The sequence below is a fragment of the Dendrobates tinctorius genome, unplaced genomic scaffold (assembly GCF_039654945.1).
Source record: "Dendrobates tinctorius isolate UK_male_01 unplaced genomic scaffold, ASM3965494v1 ptg000129l, whole genome shotgun sequence".
NCBI lineage: Eukaryota > Metazoa > Chordata > Amphibia > Anura > Dendrobatidae > Dendrobates > Dendrobates tinctorius.
Genome location: NW_027361797.1, coordinates 24,087,070 through 24,103,265, shown reverse-complemented (window position 1 = coordinate 24,103,265; position 16,196 = coordinate 24,087,070). Strand labels below are relative to the sequence as shown.

At 44.4% G+C, this 16,196-nt stretch overlaps 1 long non-coding RNA gene across 1 annotated transcript in view; it reads right to left on the bottom strand.

Moving 5' to 3' along the window:
* Positions 1-302: 302 nt before the first annotated feature.
* Positions 303-16,196, bottom strand: part of LOC141047874 (uncharacterized) — a 62,767-nt gene continuing 46,873 nt past the window's right edge. Inside the window, exon 3 of the long non-coding RNA XR_012219918.1 lies at positions 303-402. This is a non-coding gene — a long non-coding RNA (uncharacterized lncRNA). The remainder of the gene's footprint in view (positions 403-16,196) is intronic.

Here is a 16,196-nt window from a genome sequence, read left to right as displayed (position 1 = left end):
ATGAGGATACAAAACCAATTTAGTGTTTCAGGAAGTCAGTAAAAAGTAGTTAGGAGTGTTCAAATCAAGAAAATGATAAGGGTGCCCATACTTTTGCACCGGTGAAATTTTGTTTAAATGCAGATTGCACATTTTGTGTTAGTACAATAAACCTCATTTGAATCCAGAAATATAACTGAGTCCATCAGTTATTAGATATATGAAACTGAAATACCTGTTGCAAAAACCAAAATTGGTATAAAGAAAAAAGGTTAACATTAATAGGGGTGCCCAAACTTTTACATATGACTGTATATACATACCTGTCTGTGTTCATCAGCTCATGAAATACATTTACATTTGACCAGCTTGCTTTTTCTGCGCCCCCGAAGACCAATGTGCGAAAATTTCGTACGGGCCAAGCTAGTAGAAAATAAAAAGGTAAATAACAATTATATCAGCACAGCTTGCAATAAGGCAGAAGTCCAGTGGCTATTGTATTCAAGATGTTGTCCTGTAGAATTAGATAATAGGAAGGAAGTGTGTCACATTTCAATGGCTGCTTGTTTATTACTGTACTTATGTTTTGGCTGGAACACAGCATTGATGTGATATATAAATTTGTCTCAAGAGACCACTTAACGACAATTCGACTTTGCTTTGATCCCTGTCCTTAGACATGCCAAGCCGTCTATAAATAAAGTGCAGAATCCCAGGAGAACAATAGAAAAAGAACTGATGAATCTACAGCAATAGGAACGATCTGACTGTATGTTATAGAACAATGATGGATTATAGCGAAACTGATAAAATGAGATGCTACTTGGGTAAATGATTTAGTCAGATGGGCCAAAAATACTAGGGTTTTTTTTATGGGTAAAAAATAAAAATCAAGAAGAATCAAGAAGATTCACACAAGTGTATAAAAATCATCGAGAAAACGCAGCCGATGTGTTTTCTCACTTGTCATCCGGGTGCAATCCATTCTTTACCGCAGTAGGTATCAATAACTGACAAGTCCATTTACAGTTTCTTATGTTAAAAAATTCCAATGTTTTTATAAAAAAATGGATGCTATACTGTGGCTCTGTACGGCATCAGCTCACCCACTCTGAAGTCCGAAGCTCAGAGACCAGCAGTGCCGCAGGATAATTAATCAAAAACAAGGATTCTAATGTCAAGGATCTCCTTATAAACATCAACTTTTATTCGGTAAGTTTAAAAATTGCAATGACTGAAGAGTGAGACCTTTCTGTCCGAAACGTGTCTGACTCCGCCCTACTGATTTCCGCAATGAGGTTATGACTTCTATGTTATAACGTGGGTTTTATACTTACCAAATTTTTCACAGACAGCACTCAGACCGAAAAAAATACAGCTTTGTGAACCTACCCTTAGCGAGACATAACTGGGACAACAGTCGAGAAGACGTTTGATGCACTTGTGAACTTCTAACACTTTTGATAGCTTAGAAGCTGACCATGCCGGTCTATACAACAGCCGGCAATGTGGATCAGATTTACGGACAAAGAGTCAGGATCCATTTTATTCTATATTACGTAGTCAGCAATTTCAAAATGAACAAATGTTGATCATTCTACGAAACGCAACTATGCCAAAACACAATATATGAGCAACCGCACTGCACAGGGAATAAGGCATTCCTCCTAGTATCTGTACCAAACCCTGAGCTCCGAACATTGCGGGAAGGTCTGCAAGGGATTCTAATAAGATATCTTACTGCCATGAACAATAGTTCCTCACTGCTGCCAGCAGCCAACTGCACTTGAACTTGACCTTGATTACTGCACTTCCCTATCTTACTATCAGGAAGTAGTCTGCTTTTTACTAGCACAATAACTGCCTCCCACTGTGGGCTAGTCCCAAATGTTATCTGTATCTTATCCTTAGACCTTCAGCTAACTACAGTTGCTAACAGTATGTACTAAGCTAATTGACTATCTTATGTCTTAGATCTTAATATATATCTTACCCTATGATGTGCACTACAACATCACAGTCTATTAACAATATACACTAACACCACAGTACATAGTTCACCTTTCATACGATACTATATATACATAAAACTCATGACATTATCTACATGACACGATTGGTGTCTTTAGGGGTTGGAACACAGTAGCACAGTCCACTGTTATGAATGAGTCACCGTAGGAGGCAAAAACAGAAATACTAGCTAAGTCCAGAAAACCAGAAAAGTTAGCAGCTATCGGATTACAGACCCCTGAACCTATCAACAACAACTAGCAGTAGCCCTGGGGGGTTCCTACGGTGCCCTAGACCCCTCGATCACAGCCGGAGAACTACATAGGCCTAAAGACAGAAAGGGAAATCTAAACTGCCCCAGAGCAGACCCCAAAGCAATAGGCAGCCCCCAACATATAATGACGGTGAAGCAAGATGAAAAAACACTCACACAGATAGAAAGATAGGCTGAGCAAATTATGGGGCCCAAGCTAACTAAATAGGGCAGGATAGAAAAGCTGCTGTCTGTAATCCGCCAAAACCCTATCAAAACAAGAGCCAACAGCTGATAGGGAAAAAAGCCCTGAAGACGCTAGGCTTCAGAAAGAATATATCAGCACTCAGGTATCTTCTGAAGACAGAGCAAAAAAGAATTCAGCACACCCCAGCAGGGAATGGCAGAAATCCAGAAAAACAAGGAAAAACAAAACCAAAACACAAATGCAAAAGGCAGAGCAGAAAACTTAGCTTTTGAGGAGCAGGAATCAGACTGGTCTCCTAGAATCCCTCAGAGAGATCACCAGCAAGGCAGAAGGGCGTCGGCTGCCTTATATCCAGTCAGCAATTCCCGTCACCCAGTCATCATCATCCTGCCCAGATGCTTGGTAATCAGCCTCACTACCTTCCTTCACCAGAAGAGGGAGTTCATCAGACCTCAATGGTGAAGGGGAAAATGAACTCACAACAGTCCACCACTCTTACATTTGCATAAATATACACACCCTTAAACTAATATATTGTTGAAGCACCCTTTGAATTTATGACAACATGCAGGCTTTTAGGGTAGATGTCTCTCAGCATGGCACATCTAGAATTAGCTAACAGGAAAATTGAGAAAAACATACCACAAGGAAACAGCCTTACCAAAATCTGTCTGATGACAAATGCACTAGTAGGATGCAGCAGGCCCCCAATAATAAAGGCAGGGGAAGCACAGGTGCAAACTACTGATAGAAACAGCCACCCCACACCTACCAGACTATGGAGGGGTTGCTACCTAGTAGAAAAATTGCACACAAATGAGGCTTGAGTAGAATGCCAGTGACACAGGTAAGTGTGGTGCAAAGTGACCAGCTTACAGCCTATTGATCATGCCCATAGTATTATCAGGCGGGCTGCTCAGCACTATAATATGAGTATATGCATCACACAAGGACAGAGGCCCCAAAACACCAAGTCAACAATAAGGGGCCTGACTGCATCCTGCAAAAAATGATAAAAAAATTTAAATAAAAGATTAAAAAATTAATGCATGTGATAAATACATTAAATGAGCTATTGGTTGATATTTTGGCCAAAGTAGATAAGCTTGCAACCCAACGTCAAGGGTCCTCATGCTTGCGAGTCCTAACACTAACTTCAAAAACTTGCAACATAGAAAAATGTGTGACTGGTGTTCTACACTGATGTTGACTCCCCCTGTTTGGTGCGGGCTCCGGCTGTTAACTAGTTAAATGCCACTGTCCATCTCTGACAGCAGCACTTAACGCGCACTTCCGGGAAGCGGGCCGGAAATCCCGCCCATCGGTGACCCCGTCACATGATTACAGGTTGGGATCACAACCAGCGGTCTCCAGCAGACCACAATGGTCGTCTTGTCATAGCCAGATTGCTATGGCTGGTGATCGGTGCTCGTAGCAAGTGAGCATTTCTGCTAAGTACAGGTGATCTGATCATCGCCTGTATGTAGCAGAGCCGATAAGACAACAGCAGCTTCTAGACTCCCATGGAGACTATTGGAGCATGCCCAAAGTAAAAAAGAAATATTTTAAAAAATATTGAAAAAATAAAAATATAAAAGTTCAAATCACCTCCCTTTCCCCCATTCAAAATAAAACAATAAATAAATATCAAACATACACATATTTGGTATCGCCGTGTTCAGAATCGCCCGATCTATCAAAATAAAAAAATAATTAACCCGATCACTAAACGGTGTAACAAGAAAAAAAGTAAAAACACCACAATTACGTTTTTTTGGTCACTGCAACATTGTATTAAAATGCATTAACGGGTGATCAAAAAAATCGTATCTGCACCAAGATGGTCTCATTAAAAACGTCAGCTCGGCACACAAAAAATAAGCTCTCACCCAACCCGAGATCATGAAGAATAGAGATGCTACAGGTATCGGAAAATAGCACAATGTTTTTTCTTTTTAACAAACTTTTGAATTTTTTTTCCACCACTTAAATAAAAAAGGACCTAGACATGTTTGGTGTCTATGAACTTGTAATGACCTGGAGAATCATAATGGTAGGTTCTGTTTTAGCATTTAATGAACATGGTAAAAAAAAAATGCAACTGTGGGATTGCACTTTTTTTTTTTGCAATTTCACCGCACTTGGATTTTTTTTCCGATTTTCCAGTACATGATATGGTTGTTCAAAAGTATAACTCGTCCCACAAAAAAACAAGCCATCATGGGTCGCCCTCTCACACCCAGGGCAGCGGGGTACTCGGTACCGGGCCGGTATCCAGGTGGGAATGTGTGTCACAGCAGCAGTGACCCGGTCCGTGGCCCTGGGCGCCCAATATCAATGGCGGTGGTATAATAGTTTATTTGGATAGTTCGTGACGCCACCCGTGGTGTTTGGAAAGTAAGATGTTGAGCCAACGCTGCATGCAGATCCGCTGGGACTGATGGTGTGGTGCAGCAAAGATGGTGTAGCTCCCCACAGGTGGAGCTGTAGTCCCAGGGCAGTGTAGATGCAATGGATGAGGAGATGTTGTTAGATGTTGTTACCCAGGTGTAGCGGTGCTGGAATAACTGAAGGACACCAGAGAATGCGGTTCCAAAGCTTTACTCACAGTTTGCAGTTCACACAATTGCCTGCCTCCGTACTGTGTTCTCCAGATGGGGGCTCCAGCCAACCTCTAAAAGAGAGAAGCCAGCGCTGCCGATGGTGAGAACGCATAACATGAAGTGCAATGCACATATTGACATCTAACTGTAATCAAAATGAGACATTTGGCAAAATATTCATCAATGCATTGAGCCACCCCGCCGCGCCAAGGCAATCTCATGTGGGGGGTCCTACTCTACATTTTTTTTATTACTCACTGTGCCATTGTGGCCTCCTGAATATTTTAAAAGCAAGACCATATCTATTACAAATGTACCTGAAACATGTCTGAATCGCTCCCGTGCAGCCAGATGAAACAAGTGCAGATAAAGGCCAACCAGGTCTGAACACAGACATGTCAGGTTAAACCTCCACACACTGCCCGACCAGCAAACACAGATGAAGGGCGATGCAGGCTCAGACACAGGTGCACAAATTATAAAGCCTGGGACAGGACGGGGCTGCTGTGTGTGTGCACAGCAGCCTAGATCCATCACAATGAATACAGTAAAAATGGCGAACATAACCCAGCGCGCACGGCAACAGTGGTGGTCAGAAATGCTCAGGTATGGATTGCACTTAAAGTGGTCTTGCTTTTAATGTATCTAGGAGGCCGTAATGGCACAGTGTTTATTAAAAACGTAGAGTAGGACCCCCGACATGAGATTGCCTTGGCGCGGCGGGGTGGCTCAATTGAATTGATCAATTTTTTTGCTAAATATCTCATTTTGAATACAGTTAGATATTATGTGCATATGCACTTTATGTTATGCGTTCTAACCTCAAGCGGCGCTAGCTTCTCTCCTTTTTTTTGTATGTTGGTATGTGGCTGACCACCACTGTTGCCGTGCGTGCTGGGTTATGGTCGCCATTTTTCTGTGTTCACTGTGATGGATCTAGGCTGCTGTGCACACACACAGCAGCCCCGCCCTGCCCCAAGCTTTATTTAATTGTGCACCTGTGTCTGAGCCTGCATCGCCCTTCATCTATGTTTGCTGGTCGGGCAATGTGTGGAGGTTAAACCTGATATGTCAATATTTAGACCTGGTTGGCCTTCATCTGCACTTGCTTTATCTGGCTCCATGGGAGCGATCCAGAAATGCTCAGGTACGGATTGCACTTAAAGTGGTCTTGCTTTTAATGTATCTAGGAGGCCGTAATGGCACAGTGTTTATTAAAAACGTAGAGTAGGACCCTCCACATGAGATTGCCTTGGCACGGCGGGGTGGCTCAATTGAATTGATCATTTTTTTTGCTAAATATCTCATTTTGAATGCAGTTAGATATTATGTGCATATGCACTTTATGTTATGCGTTCTAACCTCAAGCGGCGCTGGCTTCTCTCCTTTTTTTAGGATAGGATTCTCTCTTCCACACTCCGCCAATATGTACCTTACTGAACGACTCCTCCAATGCGCCTTTAGGTGCGAAGCACTCCAGTACTTAGTTACCCTGGAATACCTCTCTCTAGGTGTTCCTAGTCTTTACTTGTATGACAGACAGCTGTAGCCTGCTTCGGGGACTCCTCACTGCATCCCGGCTCGCTATTCAATTGCTGTTGTGTCCCAAGTCTATGATGGGAGCAAGGCGTTAGCGGCTCACTACTCCAGTGCCTGTTGCCGGACATAAAGATCCAATCAACCTCGGGGACCGGGCCCCAGTCTTTGCGCTCTGGACTGGAAGGGTTCTCTATCTTTCTTCAACCAGCTTCCCACCGTCCTTCTATTCTCCTTCGTTCCGATCTGTTCTCTCTCTCTTATGGAAGGTTCGGTTATCAATCTTATCAGTCTCTTTCTCTGTCTTTCTCGTGCCAGCAGCCCAGATCACTGGGACCTGCTGCAGCACGTCCTTCAGACACCCATCTTCTCTCTTCTCTCTCACTAACCAACTAACTCTCACTCTTCCCACTCTTTTGTATCATCTCACTCCACCCGCCTCCCAGCACATCTCGTGTTGCGAAGCAGGGTTCCACGAGGGGTGCTCTGCTAACCCCCAGCCTGAAGCTGTTAGGTGGCCCCACTGAACTATCCTGTGTGTGGAATGTAGGTGTGGAGTGTGGTCAGGAGTTCCCACCCTACCTGGATGGTGGGGCACTACACCTTAGGAGAAGGTCCAGTACCTCTGTGGCGACTGAAGCCTCAGGGGCGCCACATACCCCCCTGTTGTGAGTTCATTTTCCCCTTCACCGTTGATGTCTGATGAACTCCCTCTTCTGGTGAAGGAAGGTAGTGAGGCTGATTACCAAACACCTGATCTGGTAGATGATGACTGGGTAACAGGAAATTCTGACTGGATATAAGGCAGCCTGATGCCCTTCTGAGTCGCTGGTGATTTCTCTGCTTGATTCTTGGAGACCAGTCTGATTCCTGCTTTCCAAAGATAAGTTTTTGCTCTGCTATTGAACTTATTAGTTTTGCTTTGTTTACCTTGTTTTTTGGAGTTCAGCCATCCCCGGTCTGGGGTGTGCTGAGTTCCATTTTTGTCTCTGATCAGTTTGTCTCTTTGCTCTGTCTTCAGAATTTACCTGAGTGCTGATATAGTCTTTTTGAAGTCCTAGCGACTTCAGGGCCTGTTTTTCCTATCAGACGCTTGGGACATTTTTTGGTAGGGTTTTTTGCGGATTGCAGACAGCAGCTTTTCTATCCTGTCCTTTTTAGTTAGCTTGGGCCCCATCGTTTCCTCAACCTATCTTTCTATCTGTGTTAGTGTTTTCATCTTGCTTCACCGTCATTATATGTTGGGGGCTGCCTATTGCTTTGGGGTCTGCTCTGGGGTAGTTTAGATTTCCCCTTTCTTTCTTTAGGCCTATTTAGTTCTCCGGCTGTGATCGAGGGGCCTAGGGCATCGTAGGAACCCCCCACGGCTACTGTTAGTTGTTGTGGATAGGTTCAGGGGCCTGCAATCCAATAGCTACCAACCTCTCCGGTTTTCTGGACTTAGCTTGTAATTTTGCTTTTTCCTCCTTCGGTGACTCATTCATAACAGAATCACCAGCCATACCGCAGATTCTAGGGTACTCAATAGCAGGAAAGAATTGTAAAAAAAAAAAAAGAAAAAAGTGTCAGAATTTTTTTTGTGTATATTTTTTCCTCTATTTCTCTGAGGCCGTAGGAGGAATTTTTTCTCAATGGAGATTAAGCAATTGTCTGATCATGTGGAGCAGCTCACTGCTGAAGTGCGGGGAATTTCCGCCTATCTTGCTCATTCACATGCTGCTGAACCAAAGATCCCTACTCCTGATGTGTTTTTTGGGGATCGGTCTATATTTTTGAATTTTAAGAATAATTGTAAATTATTTTTTGCCTTGAAGCCTAACTCATCGGGGAGCTCCGCGCAGCAGGTTAAAATTGTCATCTCTTTGCTGCGCGGCGATCCCCAGGATTGGGCGTTTTCTTTGAAACCTGATGATCCTATTCTGACTGATGTGAATGCATTTTTTCAGGCCTTGGGGTTGTTGTATGATGAACCTAATGCTATTGATCAGGCTGAAAAGGCTCTGTTGGCATTGAGCCAGCGTTGGGATTCTGCAGAGTTGTACTGTCAAAAATTCTGAAAGTTGGCGGTCCTTACTACCTGGAATGATGGTGCCTTGGCAGCTGTCTTTCGGAAGGGTTTGTCAGAAACCGTAAAAGATACTATGGTGGGATTTCCTGTTCCCTCTGGTCTTAACGATTCTATGTCATTAGCCATTCAGGTTGATCGGCGTTTGCGTGAACGCAAAACCGCACGAGAGGTGTTGCCACCTGTTGAACAAATGTCTGAACCTATGCAATGTGATAGAGTTTTGTCTAGGGCGCAACGTCAGGAGTTCAGAAGGCGTAATAAGCTGTGTTTCTTCTGTGGTGATGCCTCGTATATTATTTCTGTCTACCCTAAATGAGAGAAACGTTTTGCACACACATTTGTTGTGGGTGGTGTTCAACCTAAGTTTCTTCTGGCAGTTACTCTGATCTGTTCCCTGTCCACATTTTCCGCTAAGGCTTTTGTGGATTCGGGAGCAGCTCTGAACCTGATGGACTTGGATTTTGCTAAACGTTGTGGGTTTCTTATGACACCTCTGCGGACACCTATCCCTTTGAGGGGTATTGATGCTACTCCTTTGGTGAAGAATAAACCTCAGTTTTGGACCCAGGTGGTAATGCGGGTCACCCCAGACCATCAAGAAAATTGCAGATTTTTGGTGTTGCATAATTTGATACCATCGTTCTGGGGTTTCCCTGGTTGCAAATCCATAATCCAGTTTTGGATTGGAAATCTGTGTCTGTGGTGAGTTGGGGTTGTAGGTGTGCCCTTAGTGATGCTCCTGTTTTCTCCATCTCTCCCCAGTCGCATGATGTTCCTGACTATTTGGCTGATTATTATGATGTATTTAGTGAGAATGAGTCTGCGTCTTTGCCTCCTCATAGGAGTTATGACTGTGCAATTGAGCTGAGCCCTGGGTGTAAATTTCCCAAGGGTCGACTTTTCAATTTATCTGTACCCGAACACGAGGCTATGCGATCCTATATTAAGGAGTCGTTGGAGAAGGGTCATATTAGACCATCCTCTTCACCCTTAGGTGCTGGATTTTTTTTCGTGGCTAAGAAAGATGGGTCATTAAGGCCTTGTATTGACTATCGTTCCCTCAACAAAATTACTGTTAAATATCAGTATCCGTTACCCCTGATTTCTGATCTATTCTCCAGAGTTAAAGGTGCTTGCTGGTTTACCAAGCATGACCTCAGGGGGATGAATGGAAGACGGCGTTTAATACTCCGGAGGGACATTTTGAGTACCTGGTGATGCCTTTTGGGCTCACTAATGCCCCTTCTGTCTTCCAGTGCTTCATGAATGATATTTTCCGAGACTTTTTTGATCATCTATCTTGATGATATTTTGATCTTTTCCAAGGATTGGGACTTTCATGTGGAACATGATCGGACTGTGTTCCGGATTTTGAGGGAGAATTCCCTGTATGTCAAGGGATCAAAATGCCTTTTTGGTGTACAGAGGATTTCATTTTTGGGATTTATTTTGTCTCCATCAACTATTGAAATGGAACCGGCCAAGGTACAGGCCATTTATGATTGGGTTCAGCCCACTTCTTTGAAGGCCCTCCAGAAATTTTTGGGTTTTGCTAATTTTTATCGTAATTTTATAGCTAATTTTTCCTGTATTGCCAAACCATTGACTGATTTGACTAAGAAGGGTGCTGATGTGCTGAATTGGTCTCCGGAGGCTGTTTCTTCCTTTCAGGAGCTGAAGCGAAGGTTCACTTCTGCTCCGGTTTTGCGGCAACCTGATGTCTCACTCCCGTTTCAGGTAGAGGTGGACGCTTCTGAGATTGGTGCAGGAGCTGTTTTGTCCCAAAAAGATCCTGTAACATCTAAAATGAATCCCTGTGCTTTCTTTTCCCGAAAGTTCTTCCCATCCGAACGTAACTATGATGTGGGAAATCGGGAACTGTTAGCCATGAAATGGGCATTTGAGGAGTGGAGACATTGGTTGGAGGGAGCTAAACATCAAGTCGTGGTCCTTACTGACCACAAGAATTTGATTTACTTGGAGTCGGCCAAACGTTTGAATCCTAGACAGGCTAGGTGGGCCTTGTTTTTCACACGTTTTGATTTTGTGGTCTCTTTTCTTCCGGGCGCTAAGAATGTCAAGGCAGACGCCCTCTCTCGGAGTTTCTTTGCGGATTCTCCTGTTGTGACCAAGCCTGCTACCATCTTAGGTGAGGCAGCACGGGAGTGATGCAGATATGCTTCAGGTATGGATTGCATTTGATATGGTCTTGCTTTTAAAACATTTAGGAGGCCGCAATGGCACAGTGAATAATAAAAATGTAGAGTAGGACCCCCCATATGAGATTGCCTTGTCGTGGTGGGGTGGCTCAATATATTAATCAATATTTTGCTAAATGTCTCATTTTGAATGCAGTAAGATATGTGCATATGCACCTCATGTTATGCGTTCTGACCACTGGCAGTGCTGGCTCTTCTCTCTTTTTATTGCAAATTGGTTTTGTGGCTGACCACCACTGTTGCCGTGCACGCTGGGTCATGTTCGCCATCTTTTCTGTGTTTATTGTGATTGATCTAGGCTGCTGTGCACACTCACGGCAGCCCCGCCCTGCCCCAGGCTTTATTTATTTTTGCATCCATGTCTGAGCCTGCATTGCCCTTCATCTGTGTTTGCTGGTCAGGCAGTGTGTGGAGGTCAAACCTGAGATGTCTGTGTTCACACCTGGTTGGCCTTCATCTGCACCTGCTCCATCTGGCTGCACGGGAGTGATGCAGATATGCTTCAGTAATGGATTGCATTTGATATGGTCTTGCTTTTAAAACATTTAGGAGGCCGCAATGGCACAGTGAATAATAAAAATATAGAGTAGGACCCCCCATATGAGATTGCCTTGGCGTGGCGGGGTGGCTCAATATATTGATCAATATTTTGCTAAATGTCTCATTTTGAATGCAGTAAGATATGTGCATATGCACCTCATGTTATGCGTTCTGACCACTGGCAGTGCTGGCTCTTCTCTCTTTTTATTGCAAATTGGTTTTGTGGCTGACCACCACTGTTGCCGTGCACGCTGGGTCATGTTCGCCATCTTTTCTGTGTTTATTGTGATTGATCTAGGCTGCTGTGCACACTCGCGGCAGCCCCGCCCTGCCCCAGGCTTTATTTATTTTTGCATCCATGTCTGAGCCTGCATTGCCCTTCATCTGTGTTTGCTGGTCAGGCAGTGTGTGGAGGTCAAACCTGAGATGTCTGTGTTCACACCTGGTTGGCCTTCATCTGCACCTGCTCCATCTGGCTGCACGGGAGTGATGCAGATATGCTTCAGGTATGGATTGCATTTGATATGGTCTTGCTTTTAAAACATTTAGGAGGCCGCAATGGCACAGTGAATAATAAAAATGTAGAGTAGGACCCCCCATATGAGATTGCCTTGGCGTGGCGGGGTGGCTCAATATATTGATCAATATTTTGCTAAATGTCTCATTTTGAATGCAGTAAGATATGTGCATATGCACCTCATGTTATGCGTTCTGACCACTGGCAGTGCTGGCTCTTCTCTCTTTTTATTGCAAATTGGTTTTGTGGCTGACCACCACTGTTGCCGTGCACGCTGGGTCATGTTCGCCATCTTTTCTGTGTTTATTGTGATTGATCTAGGCTGCTGTGCACACTCACGGCAGCCCCGCCCTGCCCCAGGCTTTATTTATTTTTGCATCCATGTCTGAGCCTGCATTGCCCTTCATCTGTGTTTGCTGGTCAGGCAGTGTGTGGAGGTCAAACCTGAGATGTCTGTGTTCAGACATGGTTGGCCTTCATCTGCACCTGCTCCATCTGGCTGCACGGGAGTGATGCAGATATGCTTCAGGTATGGATTGCATTTGATATGGTCTTGCTTTTAAAACATTTAGGAGGCCGCAATGGCACAGTGAATAATAAAAATGTAGAGTAGGACCCCCCATATGAGATTGCCTTGGCGTGGCGGGGTGGCTCAATATATTGATCAATATTTTGCTAAATGTCTCATTTTGAATGCAGTAAGATATGTGCATATGCACCTCATGTTATGCGTTCTGACCACTGGCAGTGCTGGCTCTTCTCTCTTTTCATCTTAGGTGAGGGGGTAGTTCTTTCTGCCATCTCGCCCGATTTGAGACGTGCTCTGGAAGAGTTTCAGGAGGACAAACCTGAGCATTCTCCTATTGGAAAATTGTATGTTCCTGACCAGTGGAGGAAGAGAGTGATGTCTGAAGTTCATTGCTCTGCATTGGCTGGTCATCCAGGTATTTTTGGTACTAGAGATTTGGTGAGTCGGTCTTTTTGGTGGCCCGCCTTGTCTCGTGATGTCAGGAATTTTGTGCAGTCCTGTTGGACTTGCTCTCGGTCTAAACCTTGTTCTCGCTCTAGTGGGTTGTCGATGCCTTTGCCGGTGCCCAGGAGGCCATGGATCCATATTTCAATGGATTTTATCTCTGATATGCCTGTCTCTCAGAGAATGACTGTTATTTGGGTGATTTGTGATAGATTCTCTAAGATGGTCCATCTTGTACCACTCCCTAAGTTGCCATCTTCCTCTGAGTTGGTGCCCTTGTTTTTGCAACAGGTGGTTCGCTTGCACGGGATTCCTGAGAACATTGTATCTGACAGAGGAGTTCAGTTTGTGTCTAGATTTTGGAGGACTTTCTGTTCCAAGCTGGGAATTCAGTTGTCCTTCTCCTCTGCGTTTCACCCTCAGACCAATGGGCAGACGGAGAGAACAAACCAGACTTTGGAGTCGTATTTGAGATGTTTTATTTCTGCTGATCAGGATGATTGGGTTTCATTTTTGCCCTTGTAACTTTGGGTTTCATCCTCGATTCTCTTCAGGGCAGGTGGAGCCTTCTGCCTGCCCAGGTGTTGACACTGTGGTGGAGAGAATGCACCAGATCTGGGACCAAGTGGTGGATAAGTTGTCTCTCTCCCAGGAAAAGGCCCAGCGGTTTTCCAACCAGCATAGAACCATTGGTCCCCAGTTTAAGGTGGGTGATATGGTTTGGTTGTCATCAAAGAATATCGCTATGAAGGTGGCTTCTCCAAAGTTTAAACCTAGATTTATTGGACCTTACAAGATTTTGGAGATTCTTAATCCAGTCTCTTTTCGATTGGCTCTTCCTGTTACATTTACGATCCATAACGTGTTTCATAAGTCTCTGTTAAAGAGGTTTGTTGAGCCAGTAGTTCCTGTGGTGGCACCTCCTGACCCGGTATTGGTTGAAGGTAATGTGGAATATGAGGTTGAGAAGATACTGGATTCTCGCCTGGCTAGACGGAGACTCCAGTATTTGGTTAAATGGAAGGGTTATGGCCAGGAGGATAGTTCTTGGGTCCCTGCATCCGATATTCATGCCGAAAGATTGGTTCGTGCCTTTCATCGGGCCCATCCTGATCGCCCTGGTGGCGTGGATGAGGGTTCGGTGACCCCTCCTCAAGGGGGAGGTACTGTTGTGAGTTCATTTTCCCCTTCTCCGTCGATGTCTGATGAACTCCCTCTTCTGGTGAAGGAAGGTAGTGAGGCTGATTACCAAACACCTGATCTGGTAGATGATGACTGGGTAACAGGAAATTCTGACTGGATATAAGGCAGCCGATGCCCTTCTGAGTCGCTGGTGATTTCTCTGCTGGATTCTTGGAGACCAGTCTGATTCCTGCTTCCCAAAGATAAGTTTTTGCTCTGCTATTGAACTTACTAGTTTTGTTTTGTTTACCTTGTTTTTTGGAGTTCAGCCATCCCCGGTCTGGGGTGTGCTGAGTTCCATTTTTGTCTCTGATCAGTTTGTCTCTTTGCTCTGTCTTCAGAATTTACCTGAGTGCTGATATAGTCTTTTTGAAGTCCTAGCGACTTCAGGGCCTGTTTTTCCTATCAGACGCTTGGGACATTTTTTGGTAGGGTTTTTTACGGATTGCAGACAGCAGCTTTTCTATCCTGTCCTTTTTATTTAGCTAGGGCCCCATCATTTGCTCAACCTATCTTTCTATCTGTGTTAGTGTTTTCATCTTGCTTCACCATCATTATATGTTGGGGGCTGCCTATTGCTTTGGGGTCTGCTCTGGGGCAGTTTAGATTTCCCCTTTCTTTCTTTAGGCCTATTTATTTCTCCGGCTGTGATCGAGGGGTCTAGGGCATCGTAGGAACCCCCCACGGCTACTGTTAGTTGTTGTGGATAGGTTCAGGGGTCTGCAATCCGATAGCTACCAACCTCTACGGTTTTCTGGTCTTAGCTTGTATTTTTGTTTTTTCCTCCTTCGGTGACTCATTCATAACACCCCCCCATTAAACACAGCACGTCCGCGGGCTGCAAGACCACAAAAGGTACAATACAGGAACACACAAAAATTTTAAATGCTGTTTAACAATACTTATCTAATCTTCCTAATGTAGGAGGTACATTTCTTAAACGTTACAAACAGGCTAACTTCCTATCTTAGTATCAAAAATTTACTTAAGTGCAATTCTTAATTCCAAGTGCTATATTCAACGCATTTTCTTTATTACATTTTCTATCAATTATTCTCTTTTTCTTTTTCTCTTTCTACTGGACGCAAGACACTGACCATCTACACTTGGCCTGTCACCTGTCACTTTCAATTCTTCAGTCTTTATTCAATTCTCACATTCTATCTCAAAACTTTTCTAATTCTCTGTATCAAATATTCTATAAAAGACATTTACTTTTCATAAGATACAACATTATCAAATACTTTTTCATAAAACATTCAAAATTCTTGCAAAGTGCTGAACACTGCTCCCAGCCGGGATTTCTTGCAGTGTCCCTTGAAGTAGACATCATTCTTCGAAAAGTGTCCATTCAAAAACATCATGTTCGCAAAGAGTCTTTATATGTAAAACCAAGAAAGAGCACCCAAAGGGGTGCAAACTATTTACAATAAAGTTTTGGATCATGCAGCGTTCATGATCTCCACAGTTCCATTTGTAGAAAAACACTGCCAATCAGAAGCAGGCAACAAAAGTGCTACCGTAAAAACATAGCAAAAATAAGGCAAACAAAACCCTCCTGGGTAACGAGATTTTTAAAGTGTAATTCTTATTGCTGATCCCCTCCTGGGGTTCTGGAAGCTGAACTGGAATTGTTCTCAGAGGTGGCATCTTCGTCCCGTTGTGGCGAATGGAACCCATAATGTATCTCCATACCCGTCAACTGTTCTTCCTCAATAGGTGGTTCCACTGTTCTGGTACGAGGTCTAGCTCCTTGGGCCTCTGCAGCTTGCCGGCTCTGACAAGCCACTGCCTGGGGACTTGGCAGTGAAGGAACCTCGAGATCACCGTCCCAAAACGATCCAAACCCCCTTCTGGCCTGTAGATGTCGAAGCGGGCACGCCGGCTCCAACCGTACCCCACCAGCATGGTCCTCCTCCTCCCCATCCACCCATTAGGAAGGCCGTGGTATATACCTGGGAGTTCCCGGTGGTGCGGTCTCTGCTCCGGTGCAGATGTGGGGGTAGCAGGCACGGCCCGGGGAGGTATCGGGGGTGGCGGTGGAGCCAATAGCAGCTCCGGTTCTGCGGGGGTGGCTGGCGGGACCTGCGCAGCCACTCCAGGTCCAA